The sequence below is a fragment of the Gorilla gorilla genome, chromosome 21 (assembly GCF_029281585.2).
Source record: "Gorilla gorilla gorilla isolate KB3781 chromosome 21, NHGRI_mGorGor1-v2.1_pri, whole genome shotgun sequence".
NCBI lineage: Eukaryota > Metazoa > Chordata > Mammalia > Primates > Hominidae > Gorilla > Gorilla gorilla.
This window is the reverse complement of record NC_073245.2, coordinates 14090184-14106072: the sequence shown is the minus strand read 5'-3', so window position 1 is coordinate 14106072 and position 15889 is coordinate 14090184. Positions and strand designations below refer to the sequence as shown.

The window sequence follows — 15889 nt, the reverse complement described above, 5'->3', positions numbered from 1 at the left end:
ATACAAAAATTAGCTGGGCATGATGGTGTGTGCCTATAATCCCAGCTACTCGGGAGGCTGAGGCAGGAGAATTGCATGAAACCAGGAGGCGGAGGTTGCAGTGAGCCAAGATCGCGCAACTTCACAGCAGCCTGGGAGAAAGAGCGAAACTCTGTCTCAAAAAAAAACAAGAATAACAACACCCCAAATGTCCATCAAAAAAAGAGCAAATAAGGCTGGGCATGGTGGCTCATGCTTGTAATCCCAGCACTTTGGGAGGCCGAGGCGGGCGGATCACTTGAGGCCAGGAGCTCAAGACCAGCCTGGCCAACATGGGGAAACCCCGTCTCTACTCAAAATACAAAAAAATTAGCCGGGCATGGTGGCAGGTGCCTGTATTCCCAGCTACTCAGGAGGCTCAGGCAGGAGAATCGCGTGAAACCAGGAGGCGGAGGTTGCAGTAAGCCAAGATCAGGCCGTTGCAATCCAGCCTTGGCAACAAGAGCAAAACTCCGTCTCAAAAAAAAAAAAAAAAAAATTAAAATTAAAATTAAAAAAAAGATCAGATAAGAAAAACGTATTATATATAAAAATGCATGAGCTACTACCGCATACAACAACATAATGCATCTCATGAATATAATGCTTCACAAAAGAAGCCAAGCTTCAAAGAACACATTCTGTGAGATTCCAAATATGGACAGTTCGTGATAGGCAAACAAATTAAAAATGATAGTGTTAGAAGTCAAGTCCTTTTGAAAGTGGAAGGAACTTATGTTTCATGAAAGGGGCTTTGGTAGTGCTGGCCATGTCTCATTTCTTTACCTGCCTCATGGCACAAAGCTGTTCACTCTGATAATTCATCACACATTTATATTTTGAGTAATTATCTCCGTGAAGCAGGTTCACTGTGCACTTAGTTGCCAACTTGTCTGAGTCCAGTGAGACAAAACACCCACATATGCAACAAGTTACATGAAGAGGATCTATTACTTACAGATAGGCACCAAGGGATAACAGAAGCCTAGGGTTCATTGTGAGCTGGTCACCTAAGGCTCAGGAAAGCAGCCTGGAGCAGATGGAGTCTCAACTGTGCATGCCCCACTTGCACTGCAACTGAGGGCTCCCAAGAAGCAGCCCACCTGGGCTTTATACCCCAGGGATACATGATTCACTGGACTAAAGTGTTGAAGGACATCCTGTTTCTTTTTTTTTTTTTTTTTTCTTGAGACAGAGTCTCATTCTGTGGTCAAGACTGGAGTGCAGTGGCACGATCTCGGCTCACTACAACCTCCGCCTCCCAGGTTCAAGCGATTTCCCTGCCTGGCCTCCTAAGTAGCTGGGATTACAGGAGTCCAACATCACACCAGGCTAATTTTTTGTATTTTAGTAGAGACGGGGTTTCACCATGTTGGCCAGGTTGGTCTTGAACTCCTGACCTCAGGTTATTCATCCACCTCAGCCTCCCAAAGTGCTGGGATTACAGGCGTGAGCCACCGAGCCCAGCCAGGACATCCTGTTTCTGACAAGGACTGGAACAGAGCGTAGGCAGTTGCAGCCAATCCCTCCTTATCACAGGATGTTACATTCCCAGCACATTCTACAGTTATTTTGAGAACTACAAGCAAGAAAGGGGGAAGAGCTGGGTTGGTCCAAGGCCACCAGGGGAACTGTCCTGCACTCTGTATGCTATGTTTCAGTATACAAAGTTGAAGAAAGGCCAGGTGCAGTGTCTCATGCCTGTAATCCTGACACTTTGGGAGGCCAAATCAGGAGGACTGCTTGAGCCCAGGAGTTCAAAGTGGAAGCCTGGGCAACATAGTGAGACCTTCACTCTAGAAATAATTTTAAAAATTAGCTAGGTGTGGTGGTGCGTGCCTGTGGCCCCAGCTACTCAGGAGGCTGAGGTGGGAGGATGGCTTGAGCCCAGAAGATTGAGGCTGCAGTGAGCCATGATCACACCACTGCACTCCAGACTGGGGGACAGAGCAACAGCCTGTCTGGAAAAAAAAAAATTTTTTTTTGAAGTAAAAATGAGAAAGAATCATAGACCAAAGAGACTTAGGATATAGCAATGGTTCCTAATCAAATCTGTCTATGATGATTCAGGCTGGGCACGGTGGCTCACACCTATAATCCCATCACTTCGGGAGACAGAGGGGGGCGGACAACTTGAGGTCAGGAGTTCCAGACCAGCCTGGCCAACATGATGAAACCCTATCCCTACTAAAAATACAAAAAAAAAAAAAAAAAAAAAAGCCAGGCATAGTGCAGCGTGCCTGTAATCCCAGCTACTCCCAGAGGCTAAGGCAGGAGAATCACTTGAACCCGGGAGGCAGAGGTTGCAGTGAGCCAAAATAGGCCACTGCACTCCAGCCTGGGTGACAGAGTGAGACTCCATTTAAAAAAAAAAAGAAAGAAAGAAAGAAAGAAAAAAACATCTCTCTTTGATGACTCAGAAGGTAATCTTCATGCCTCACAGGCATTGCTAAGCTTTTTTATTGAATCCTGGCAGTGTGAAAATTTGATGGTGGAGAATATATTGTAACATAATAACTGTGCAGGGACATAAAATGGCAAGTTTAAGAAAATAGACGTGCGGACAAATTGTCCAAAAAGTTATTCCTAAAATATGGCATACCCCGTGAAATTGATTAATCTGGGTAAGTTCACTGTCCCAGAACCTCTTGAATAAAAGGAAGGCTGGGTACACTTGCCCCACATGCTTTGTTTTGTAAACATCTTCGTTCTACAAAAGTATCTGTGTGATTGTTCACTAGGTAGGAAAAAAAACCTTTCAGAGATTAAAAAACACTGATCACAGTGGGGGCCACGTAGCTAGTAAGTTAATGGAGCTTTGACCGAAGGCTGTCTTGCAGTAGCCCAAGAAATCTGAACCCCTGCAGGGTTAGTTCCCCAGTTCCTGCCTGAAGAGCAAAGGCAGATATCCTTGGCAACAGTCAAGCTCATCTCTTTGGCCCCCTGACTTGTGAAATGAAAGCCATTATGGTAGGAAAAGGTGGCCCCTGATGGAATTAGAGGCAGGAGTTGCTGCCTACATTGAAGAACACAGGGGAAAGACCAATTCAAACCAGTTCTAGGGGTAGCCCTGGGCATCCATGGCTTTTCTTTTTTTCTTTTTTTTTTTTTTTTTGCTCTTATCACCCAAGCTGGTAGTGCAATTGCGCGATCTTGGCTCACTGCAACCTCCACCTCCTGGGTTCAAGTGGTTCTCCTGCCTCAGCCTCCTGAGTAGCTGGGATTACAGGCATGCGCACCACACCCAGCTAATTTTTTTTTTTTTTTTTTGGAGACGGAGTTTCGCACTTGTTGCCCAGGCTGGAGTGCAATGGCACAGCCTCCGCTCACTGCAACCTCCACCCCACGGGTTCAAGCGATCATCCTCCCTCAGTCTCCTGAGTAGCTGGGATTACAGGCTCCCACTACCACGCCCAGCTAATTTGTTGTATTTTTTTAGTAGAGACGGGGTTTCACCATGTTGGCCAGGCTGGTCTTGAACTCCAAACCTCAGAAGATCCACCCACTTGGGCCTCCCAAAGTGCTGGGATTACAGGCGTGAGCCACTGTGCCTGGCCTAATTTTTACATTTTTAGTAGAGACGGGGGTTTCACCATGTTGGCCAGGCTAGTCTCGAACTCCTGACCTTAGGTGGTTTGTCCACCTCAGCCTCCCAAAGTGCTGGGATCACAGGCATGAGCCACTGCGCCTGGTCACCCATGGCTTTTAAAGCTCCCAAGTGATTGAATGTGCAGTCAAGGGCAGGAAGCACAACTCTGAGTTAAGCCAGGAACACTGAGTTGTTGGTTTCTTAAATCTCCCCAAATGATCCTTATGCCAAGATGAGGAACCAGCGGTGTAAACAGCACATCTGAAACTTGACTGTGCAATCAACTCACCTGGAGCTCGTGCTGGAAAAAAACTCAGGTTCTGATTGAGGTAGGATGTGGGACTTGACTCCACAGGTGGGGCTAGGACACCACACCAAACTGAGAACTAGCTGAAACAGGAAGAGACAAAAGCATCCCTCTATAAGACATGTCCATCAGTGTGCCATGTCAGTTTACCATTGCCATGGCAACACCTGAAAGTTACCACCCCTTTCCATGGCAACCACCCAACGATCCAGAAGTTACCACCTTTTTCCTAAAAATGTCTGCAAAATCCACCCCCTTAATTTGCATGTAGTTAAAAGTAGGTATAAATATGACTGCAGGCTGGGCGTGGTGGCTCACGCTTGTAATCCCAGCACTTTGGGAGGCCGAGGCGGGCGGATCACGAGGTCAGGAGATCGAGACCATCCTGGCTAACATGGTGAAACCTCATCTCTACTGAAAATACAAAAAATTAGCCGGGCATGGTGGTGGGCGCCTGTAGTCCCAGCGACTCGGGAGGCTGAGGCCGGAGAATGGCGTGAACCCGGGAGGCGGAGCTTGCAGTGAGCCGAGATTGTGCCATTGCACTCCAGCCTCGGCGACAGAGAGAGATTCCGTCTCAAAAAAAAAAAAAAAAAAGACTGCAGAACTGCCTCTGAGCTGCTCCTCTGGGCACACTGCCTGTGGGGTAGCCCTGCCCCACAAGGAACTGTGCCTTTGCTGCTGCTGTGCACTGCCACTTCAGTAAAAGTCGCTGTCTAACACCACCAGCTCACCCTTGAATTCTTTCCTGGGCAAAGCCAAAAACTCATAATGCAGGGCAGCTAAGCCCCAGTTTGGGAGCTCACCTGCCCTGCTTTATGATCCAGCAGGTCTGAGGATGGAGCCTGGGATTCTGATGCTCTAAAAGGCTCCCAGGTGAGGCCAATGCTGCTGATCCACTGAACACACTTAGAAGAGCAAGGCTCTAGACAGGCAAAAGAAATGGAAGGCCACCGCAGCACTGGAACACTCACAGGCCGTGGGGAAGCCCTAACACCTGCCTGCAAAATAACTTAAAGATGGGCAAACTCTCCCTGGGAGGTGAGCTCTAGAAATGTACGACAAGGGGCATGAGGGAGGGAGGGATGTAAGGAGATTATTAACCCCTGCTGTCTGAAAAGCATGAGGCACAGCTGAGCCTCACTATTAGTGCGGTATTATAGTTAGCACAGATCGACCCAAATGTGCACACAAATCACCTGGAGACCTTGTTAAAATGCAGATTCTGATTCAGGTCAGAAGAGGAGCCTGATATTCTGCATTTCTACTGAGCTCCTGGGAGATGCTGATGCTGCTGGTCAGGGGACCACACTTGGAAAAACAACAGTGTAGACAAAAAGCAAGGAGGACCAGACTGGAGGACGGAAAGTCAACTTAACCCAACTGGGAATGGACAGGGCCTGGCAGCCAGCCCTGGAATAGCCCAGGGCCTCTGCTCACTGAGCCTTGGCAACTGAGACTTGTGCTGGCTGCCCTGGTATCTGTGGTGGCCCCAAGAACCTTCCAAAGATGCTTTGATAGAAATGAGGGCTGCAGAACCCCCAGACACCAGCTGTGGTGAGATTAACTAGAAGGAGGCTCAGGTGAATTTTCTCAGGGAGAAGAGAACTAAGATGCATAATGACTCAGTGTCAATAGCCTTGGAGGAGAACCAGGGAGAAATCTACACTTCCTGCTAGTGTGGAATGTGGGAGCTTGGAGCCATTATACCTTGAACTCCCAAAGCTAAACCACTCCTACTCTGTGACCCGTCCGTTCTTCTCCTAGGTATAGATCCAATAGAAATGTATATATAGGCCAGGCACGGTGGCTCACGCCTGTAATCCCAGCACTTTGAGAGGCCGAGACAGGCATATCACTTGAGGTCAGGAGTTCGAGACCAGCCTGGCCATCATGGTGAAACCCAGTCTCTACTAAAAATACAAAAATTAGCTGGGCATGGTGGTGGGCACCCATTATCCCAGCTGCTCGGGAGGCTGTGGCAGGAGAATTGCTTGAACCCGGGAGGCAGAGGTTGCAGTGAGCCAAGATTGCACCACTGCAGTCCAGCCTGGGCGACAGAGCAAGACTCCATCTCAAAAAAGAAAAGAAAAGAAAAAAAGAAATGCACATATATATACACATATATGTATATTCACCAGAAGACTAACACTAGAATGTTGGTAGCTGCACTGTTTTTTGTTTTGTTTTGTTTTTTTGTTTTTTTAGACAGAGTCTCCCTCTGTCGCCCAGACTGGAGTGCAGTGGCGTGATCTCTGCTTACTGCGATCTCCGCCTCCAGGGTTCAAACAATTATTCTGCCTCAGCCTCCTGAGTAGCTGGGACTACAAGCACATGCCACCACACCCAGCTAATTTCTGTATTTTTAGTAGAGACGGGGTTTCACCATATTGGCCAGGCTGGTCTTGAACTCCTGACCTCGTGATCGGCCCACCTCAGCCTCCCAAAGTGCTGGGATTACAGGCATGAGCCACCGCACTCAGCTAGCTACACTGCTTTTAATAGCCAAAACTTGAAACAATTCCAGTGTCCATCACCAGGAGAAACGATACACAAATCATGGCATATCACACAATGGAAATATGATCCAGCAGTAAGCATGAACAAATGCTTGCTACATGAAACAACATGGATGGAGCTCACAGACACAAGCTAAAGAAACCAAATAAAGAAACCAGGTAAGATAAAGAAACCAAATGGGTCATGTTTACATGAAGTACAAAAATGGGCACAAGTTAAACTAAAGCATTAGAAGTCAACATAATGGTAGCCCTTGGGAGGAGAGGGCTTGTGGCAGGAGGAACAAAGGGATACTTCTGTTTCCTGATCTGGGTGCCAGTTACATAGGTAGGTTCAAAATTTATAAAGCTGTACACTCGTGATCCATGTATTTTTATTTATTTATTTATTTATTTATTTATTTATTTATTTTTGACACGGAATGGCACAATCTCGGCTCACTGCAACCTCTGCCTCTCGGATTCAATCCATTCTCCTGCCTCAGCCTCCCAAGTAGCTGGGATTACAGGCATGCGCCACCATGCCTGGCTAATTATTTTTCTATTTAGTAGAGATGGGGTTTTACCATGGGTCAGGCTGTTCTCCAACTCCTGACCTCAGGTGATCCACTCGCCTCCACCTCCCAAAGTGCTGGGATTACAGGCGTGAGCCACCACACCCGGCCTCGTGATCAGTGTATTATTGTACACAATTATACTTCCAGTAAATATGTTTACTAATTTTTTAAATGAGACCTTATTTTGTTCGCATTAGGAAGCCAGATTTAACAGGACACATAAGATATATCCACACCTATGACTTATTCCTCACACCCACATTACTTAACCCGCACACACAACTATTACAAATACAACCTGTAAGTCCAGCTTCCCTTAGGGAACAAACTAAGGACACATTTCTTATTTATTTACTAAACTTATGTCTTAAAGCATAGTGAAGCTTTTTTTTAGCATGTAGCCTGGCATACAAAAGGAAATCATTAAAAGTCTGACAGATGAACAAAAGAATGACTGAACAATTGAACAAAAGTAAATATCTCATCTTGGGGGCCACCAGCCCTCTTTTTTTTTTTTTTTTTTTTTGAGGCAGAGTTTCGCTCTTTTTGCCCAGGCTGGAGTGCAATGTCACAATCTCGGCTCACTGCAACTTCCACCTCCCGGGTTCAAGTGATTCTCCTGCCTCTGCCTCCCGAGTAGCTGGGATTACAGGCGTGAGCCACCGCGCCCAGCCAACAAGCCCGCTTTATAATGTTAAGAACGAAAAATAAATGATACTGTAGAATATTATAATCTTATTTTATTCACTTATTCAACATTAATTAAAGGCACTCCCATGATTTTATGTTGTTTGTTTTAATTCAGAAAAGCTCACGGAGAATCCAGGACACACATTTTCTTGGTGCAGCAAGAGGGCTGTGTCCCCATCTGGGCAGCAGATGGCGCCAGAGGCTGTGGATCAGCCCTTGAGGTTGTCCTTGCTTCCAGAGATCCTGGAAGCCGGGGTACCCCCTACCCTGCCCAGCCACAGTGAGAAGGGGAGCCAGTCCAGCCCTTCCCATGTCTCCATCTGCAGCCTGAAGAACCTCACCAACAACTGCTAGTGCATGACAGTGAGGACGCCTCCAGAGCAAGTGTAGAAAATGCTGCTGTGCAGCATGACTGAAGGAGAGGCCCAGGAAGGTGGTTCCCGAGGAAGGTGGCTGATGGAAAAGACATGAGCATAGTGAAATGTGGGTAGAAAGGATGAAGTAGAACGATAGGGGACGGAAAGGACGAGGCGACGTCCCTGCACTTGAGGCATGGGAAGCACAGGTGGAGGGTCAGCCTAGGAGAGGCAGAAGCCTTACCTGCCACTGTCTGCAGGGAAGCTCCAAAGGACAGGCATGAAGGCTGGTGAGCTTGTCGATGGGTGAGGAAGTTGCCTCCAGGTGGTTTCTATTTTGTCTATGAAGCAAGAGACCAAATTGCCTATTGACAAATGATGGTGGAGAGGGGTGTCCTCCGGATTTCCACCATTTATCTTGGCTTCTTCAATCCCTTGCTTATTCATTCTGCAAATATTTATTGATAACCTATTATGCTAGGCACTATTTTGGACTCATTGGACGTGCAGAAGTGAACATAGAACTTACATTCAGGGGTTGAGGGAAAATAGATAAACACATAAACATCAAAACCAAAAACATCGGGGAAAGAGAAGGACTATGAAGAAACAGGCAGGATGAGAGAGCAGAGAGCGCGGGAGGCTGTGGAAACAAGGTGCTCAAGGAAGTCTTTTGCTCAGGAAGTCTTCCCAAAGAAGTGACATCTGAGTAGAGATCTGAAGGCAGCAGCAAAGAGCCTTGCAAATATCTGGGGTACGGGGGCATTTCAGTTAAGGAGGACAGCCAGGGTAAAGGGAAGGAGAGGGTGGAGAGGAGGTGCGACCCAGGGAGACAGATCACATAGGATGCTGGGAATCACCTTTGATCGTTAGCATGATGGTTGTTACTAAGAACCAGGGAAGTGGCGTGGCTGGATTTATATTTTGAAAGGATCACGCTGCTGCTGTGTAGAGGACAGGCTAAAAGGGACAGGCGTGGAAAAAGGAACCCCACTTAGGAGGCTGTTGCAGCCATACACAGCAGAGATGTGAGGAGCGGTGAAGGAGGCTCAAAGTCATCAGACTCAGGATATGTTTTGTAGGGAGAGCCAACAAGATTTGCTGATTGCAAATCTGATGATCAGATGTGGAATATGAAAGAAAAAGGAGTTGATGATGGCCCAGGTGTTTGCCCTGGGCCAAATGGTGGTACCACTTACTCAAATGCGGAAGACCAAGGGTAGATTAGATTTAGGAAGAAGCAGAATTTCTTCTTTAAATATGTTAAGTCCCTGGAAAGATTCTGCAGGCAGTGTTGTTATTTGCTTTGCTTCGGCCAGCAGGTGTGGCTCTGTTTTTTTCCAGCAGCAACTGATGTTGGCCCAGCCGTAGCTGTAGACTGAACGCTGATTGGAATTATGTCAATTGGCTTTAACGAAACAGGGTGTAAGAGAGTTGAGGGTATTAGAAAGAGACCCAGTGAAATGACAGACCAAATGTAAAACTCCAGTCCTGGAACCAGTTTTAATTAGTTTGAACTGATCAGAAGTGACAGAAGCCTAACCCAAACTAATTTAAGCAAAAGAGGAGGAACCAATGGCTCAAGTAACAGAAAGCACACCCAAGTAGCTCATAGAAGAGAAGAAAGAGCTTCAAGGCATAATAAAGTGGCCACATGACCTTGAACTGGGGATGAAAGGCAGCTGTGTAACCCCATGTGCCCCCATGTATGGGAGTGGGACGGTAGCAGATCTAAGACAAAAGGGAGTAGCTGGGACTACAGTGAAATGGAGAGGGAATACCCAACCCAATGCACTGAAATTGCACAAACAGAGTTTGCAGAAATAAAATGTGCCTAACACTTTGCATTCTCTGAGAGAGATCCAGGCTTTGAACGTTCTGGCAAAATCGGTGTTAAACAATCACCGCTAGAATCATGGGAAGTGAGAAGACTTTTGTACCTGTCAGTCTCAAGCTGAACAGTATGAAACAGGGCAGTGAACGACCCCCTTTTTTAATATTAAATACATAACACAAGATTAGATGTCCTGGCTGCCACCTTAGTAGAGCAACAACTCTGCCTGCGTGTTGATGGCTTGATTGTCCTACACAAATAAGGAGTCTCAACAAAGAGCCCAGCCAGTCATTATAAAGAATACAGCCTTCTGTAACTCTACCATTAAGTTTGGCAGACCACTAATTAGACAGGCAATTCTCAAGAACTGAACCAGCAGCCTAACTCACTCTGCACCTTGGAGTTACCCTTGAGCTCACCCCCAACAGGACCTAGTAAGTTCAGGTGACTCAAACTAGAGGTGCTTCACTCCTACATTTGTTTGCAGGAGGGGCAGACACTCCAGGCAGCTCCCAAGAAATAGGATATAACATATTACTCACCTGTCATACAGCAGCAAAGGCAGCAAGAGACAGCGCCTGCCAAATACCCCAGGCCCTTGGAGGACACAGTTCTGAGGTTTGCACAAAGCCACAGCTAAATACCTTCACCCTGAAGTCCCTGATGCCCACAGCACGAGAAACCATGCAACCAATTATCCATAGAACCTGATGCAGGAAAGAACTTTCCTCTCCTGTGAACTTCTACCAGGCAATGGGAATTTTATAGGAATCATTGGCGTGGGTGTTGGCCTGAGCGTGCCACGTTTGCCACTCCTGATAGAGCCCTTTGGGTTTCAATCTATGCCAAGTCTATTTTGAAACTTCATCACAGCATGAAACATATCCTGTGTTCCTTGTACGTCATACCTCCTCACTTCTGAATGGCTCTTGCTCTTCCTTGCTCATCTGTAGTGAGTGAGTTTGGTTTTTGGAACTGTCCATCATAAATGGTATCCACATTATGCAATTATTGATGTGGAGGCAGCACACTGCAGGAGGTGCCCCCTCCAGCGCCTGTCCCTGCCTGTGTGTCCAAAGGCTCCCCCTCGGCTTCCTCCCCGGGTTGCTCCCTTCCCCACGAGGTCATGTCCTCTCCAAGCCGAGTAGCCTTGCGTGGCCTCCCCGAGGTCCTTCCGAGAACCTCCATTTCCTCTGCTGTGGAACAATCCCAAACCCTCTTTCGTGGTTGCAGATGCAGAGAGGATAAGGGGATACAGGCAATGGAGCTGGTAAACAGTGACATCCTATATTAATTTGAGGTCACTGCTTATCACCAGGCAGCCAGTGGGGCCTAAGAGGGCCCCTCCTCCCTTTATCTGCTCTCAGATGTGTCATCTCTGCTGCAAGGAGGAAATTAGCTGGGCCAATATGACCATGTTTTGGAATGGGAGAATGGAGGGAGGGCATTCTCAGACTCTTGAAACTTTCTTCCATGTATAACTTGATGCATTTTTACCAATGTGTATGCCCATGCAACCACCACCCAGATCAAGATGTGGAACACTTCCGTTACCCCAGGAAGTGCCCCCATCCCACTCCTGCCCAGCCACCACCCCCAGCCCCTCATTTCCAACACAGTAGATTAGTTTTGCAAGTTCTTGAACGTTATGTAAAAGAAATCATACAGTACATAGCCTTTTGTCTGGCTTCTTTAACTCAACATAATGTTTTGAGGGTTTTTGTTGTGTTGTTGTTGTTGCTGTTTTGAGATGGAATCTTGCTCTGTTGCTCAGGCTGGAGTGCAGTGGCATGATCACAGCTCACTGCGGACTCAACCTTCTGGGTTCAAGCATTCCTCCCACCTCAGCCTCCCCAGTAGCTGAGACTATAGGCACACACCACCATGCCCAGCTAATTTCTGTATTTTTTGTGGAGACGGGGTTTCGCCTTGTTGCCCAGGCTGGTCTTGAACTACTGAGCTCAAGCAATCCACCTGCCTTGGCCTCTCAAAGTGCTGGGGGTACATGAGCCATCATACCCTGCCAACATAACATTTTTGAGGTTAATCCATGTTGTTGCAAATATCCATTCCTTTTATTTATTGCTATATAGTATTCCATTGTGTGAGTGCACTGGAATTCATTCTACTGTTGATGGACGTCTGGGCAGTTTCCAGCTTTTTAGCTGTTAGGATCCATGTTACTGTGGACACATTGGTATATATGTTTGGTGAGCATCTGCACGCCTTTCTCTTGGGTGTATACCCAGGGGTGGGAATGCTGGCAAGCACATGGCCAGTTTTAGCTGACTCTGCCACAGTCCCCCAGTGTGGTCGTACCACACCCACTCTCTCCAGCAATGGCCTTAAGCTTTTTTGGTGGCACCAGCCTCTTCTTTTCATCATACAATAGAACGAGCCTACACCATGCAGTCAGACAGACTTCAGCTCATGTCTCGGCACCTCTGAGCAACCCTGGGCAAGTTACTTAACTTCTCTGAGGTTTCATTTGCCCACAGGAATAAATAAAGCCTGAGTTGGCATCACTGTCAAATCAGTATCACATTCACATGGCACAGTGCCAGGCAATTGGCACTCCCTCCCTCTTACCCACCCATGAAGCTCCCTGAAGTGCAGTCACCAAGTAAACATTTCCAGACCTTTCACCCCACCATGGAGTCCTTTAAAATTCCTCTGCCTATACACTGAGAACCTATTTATCACTTTCTTCCCCGATACTTATGTGATGGGGCTGCTTGTCTCCATCCCACTGCAGTGGATGGGGAAATCCAACAACTGAGGAGTCAGAAGCAGACAGCAGACTATGAGTCATGGAAGGTAACAGGTAATAGAAGGTGGCTTCCATAAAGCGACCCTGGGCCAGGGAGGAGACAGACATGCTTTGACCAAAGTAAGGTCCAAATTTACATTGTCTGTTTATGTACCACTACAGAAAGATGTCCAAGACATATTGTGGGGTTTTTTGGTTTTTTATTTGTTTTTCTGTTTGTTTTTGAGACAGAGTTTCACTCTTGTTGCCCAGGCTGGAGTGCAATGGTGCGATCTCGGCTCACTGCAACCTCCGCCTCCTGGGTTCAAGCAATTCTCCTGCCTCAGCCTCCCAAGTAGCTGGGATTACAGGTATGCACCACCACACCTGGCTAATTTTTTGTACTTTTAGTAGAGACAGGGTTTCACCATGTTGGCCAGGCTTGTCTTGAACTCCTGACCTCAGGTGATCCACCCGCCTTGGCCTCTCAAGGTGCTGGGACTACAGGCGTGAGCCACCACGCCCAGCCTACAGGACATAGTTAACTAAAACAAGCAAAATCAGGACAAGATGAATACTTTGGTGCTTTTGTATAAAAAGGAGGGAGAAGAGTGTTTTTATATTGACTTACATCTAGGAATGGATACCCCTAGGGCTGTGGGAGAGGCAACAGTGACTGGGGACACTGTGAGAGGGAACATTTCAGTGTATTGTATCCACATGGACAGCTTTTGGGCTTAAACTGCATGAACAGATCCTCTATTCAGACAATTTTTCATATATAGGCCGGGCATAGTGGCTACGCCTGTAATCCCAACACCTTGGGAGTCCGAGGCGGGTGGATCACCTGAGGTCAGGAGTTTGAGACCAGTCTGGCCAATATAGCAAAACCCCAACTCCATTTAAAATAGAAAAATTAGCTGGGCATGGTGGTTCGTGCCTTAATCCCAGCTACTCGGGAAGCTGAGGCAGGAGAATCGCTTGAGCCTGGGAGGTGGAGGTTGCAGTGAGCTGGGATCATGCCGCTGCACTCCAGCCTAAGCAACTGAGTGAAACTCCATCTCAAAAAAAAAAAAAAAAAATTCATATATATATTTAGACATTTTTCAGTTATGCCAGCAGGTGGGTATGAATCCCTTGATATAAGCTCCATGAAGATTTCTGGCAGATCAACCCTGGCAAAGCAAAATGTCTGTGAGGTTTGTGCATGTAGGTGTGTGTGCGTAAGTGGATGCAGGTAAGCATGTGTGTACGTGTGTCTGTGTGTTAGACATCTCCATCACAACCTACCAGCCTGGGCAATATAATGAGACACTCTCTCTACAAAAAAATAAAAATAAAAATTAGCCAGGCATGGTGGCACATGCCTGTAGTCCCAGCTACTCCTGAGTAAGGAGGATCATTTAAGCCCAGGAGTCTGAGGCTGCAGTGAGCCATGATCGCACCACTGTCTCCAGCCTGGGCAACAGAGTGAGATGCTATCTCAATCAATCAATCAATCACCTGGGAGGAGGAAGGGGCTGTCATGTCCTGTCAAGGGCAGGGCCCTAAATGTCCATGAAGGGGACCTGACCTAAGCTCTTCATAACTTCTCCCCATCACCCCACCCCTTCAACTCTGTAGAATTCAAATTTCATCACTAGAAATCTAGGATAACAAAATGACTAACTGTTCTTTAAGATGACTGGGGACAGTGTGAATGGGGACATTTTAAGCGTATTCTTATATAGCTTTTGGGCTTAAACCACATGGACAGAGCCATGTGGATCTGAATTCAGATTTCATCACTAGAAATGTGGAGTAACAAAATGACTGTTCTTTAAGGTTCTGTGTGTGTGTGTATGTAGGTAGGTATATGTGTAGGGTATAGAGGTGAGTGTATGTAGGTGTGTGTACCTGTATATGTCATGTGGGTTATGTGTAAGGTGTAGTGGTGAGTATATGTAGGTATGTGTACCTATATATGTGGGTGAGTATATATAAGGGGGTAGATGTGTCTTTTTACTCAGCAAAAGGAGAAGAAAAAGAAGTTTTTCTCTTTTTACAGACATCTGTAGAGATGGGGTCTCACTGTGTTGCCCAGGCTGGTTTCAAGTTCCCAGGCTCAAGCAATCCTCCTGCCTCAGCCTCCCAGATTGGTGGGATTACAGGCATAAGCCACCATGTCCAGCCTAGGACCCTTTTCTAGATGCCTAGTATGTAAAGGAAAGTATTGATTGCTTTATATTTGGTGTGTGAATTATTCCTTAATACTGAGATGCTTGACAGCTTACATGTAAAGGATTACAAATAACACCTTCTTTTATTTTTCTGAGACAGGGTCTCACTCTGTCACCCAAGCTGGAGTGCAGTGGTGCAATCATGGCTCACTGCAGCCTCAGACTCCTGGGCTCAAGTGATCCTGCCACCTTAGCCTCCCAAAGTGTTGGGAGGACTGAACCCAGCTGACGAGAAGAAAAATCTATTCCCCAATAAATGGCAGGCCTTAGGATATTCCCCCTGCCAAAAAATAAAGCCCAGAATGACCATCTGCCCAGAGGTTCAAAAGAAGGCCACCCCAGGGGCCAGACCCACAGCCCAGTGGCCAGGTGACGCTAATTAACAATGAACAAGCCAGGTGCGGTGGCTCACCCCTGTAATCCCAGCACTTTGGGAGGCCAAGGCGGGTAGATCACCCGAGGTCAGGAGTTCAAGACCAGCCTGGCCAAGATGGTGAAACTACAAAAATACTAAAAATACAAAAATTATCCAGGCGTGGTGGCGGGCGCCTGTAATCCCAGCTACTCAGGAGGCTGAGGCAGAGAACTGCTTGAACCCAGGAGGCAGAGGTTGCAGTGAGCCGAGATTGCACCATTGCACACCAGCCTGGGCGACAGAGCGAGACTCCGTCTCAAAAAAAAAAAAAAAAAAAACAATGAACATACCTAGGCTTGGCATGGAGCCACCACCACTGGGGGTCCCCCCCACAGAACTCCTTCACTCCAGGCAGTGTGTCACTCAGTTAAACTCAGAGAAGTCCAGCAAAAAAAAGGGCCAGCAAGCAGACTCAGGCCAGACCTGAAGGAGCAGGTGTACACTGAGAGGCCCGTATTCCTGAGCGGCCTTACTGGCAGGAAGGTAAACACCCCAACAGATGGGGGGAGGGGACATCCCTTCCAGTAAAAGCAGCACCTTCCCTCTGGGGACACAGCTAGGCCAGGGCTCCCCAACCTTCTCCCTCTCACTCAAAGGCGGTGTGACAGAAATAAACACACACACATACACAGAGGC

At 47.2% G+C, this 15889-nt stretch overlaps 1 long non-coding RNA gene across 1 annotated transcript; it reads right to left on the bottom strand.

The window, feature by feature from the left end:
* Positions 1-7705: 7705 nt before the first annotated feature.
* On the bottom strand, positions 7706-10570 carry LOC101134586 (uncharacterized). Its single transcript, XR_176928.4, has 3 exons — positions 10413-10570; positions 8281-8377; positions 7706-8133 (listed from the first exon to the last, which is right to left on the bottom strand). It is a non-coding gene; the product is annotated as an uncharacterized lncRNA (long non-coding RNA).
* Between the last annotated feature and the right edge of the window lie 5319 nt (positions 10571-15889).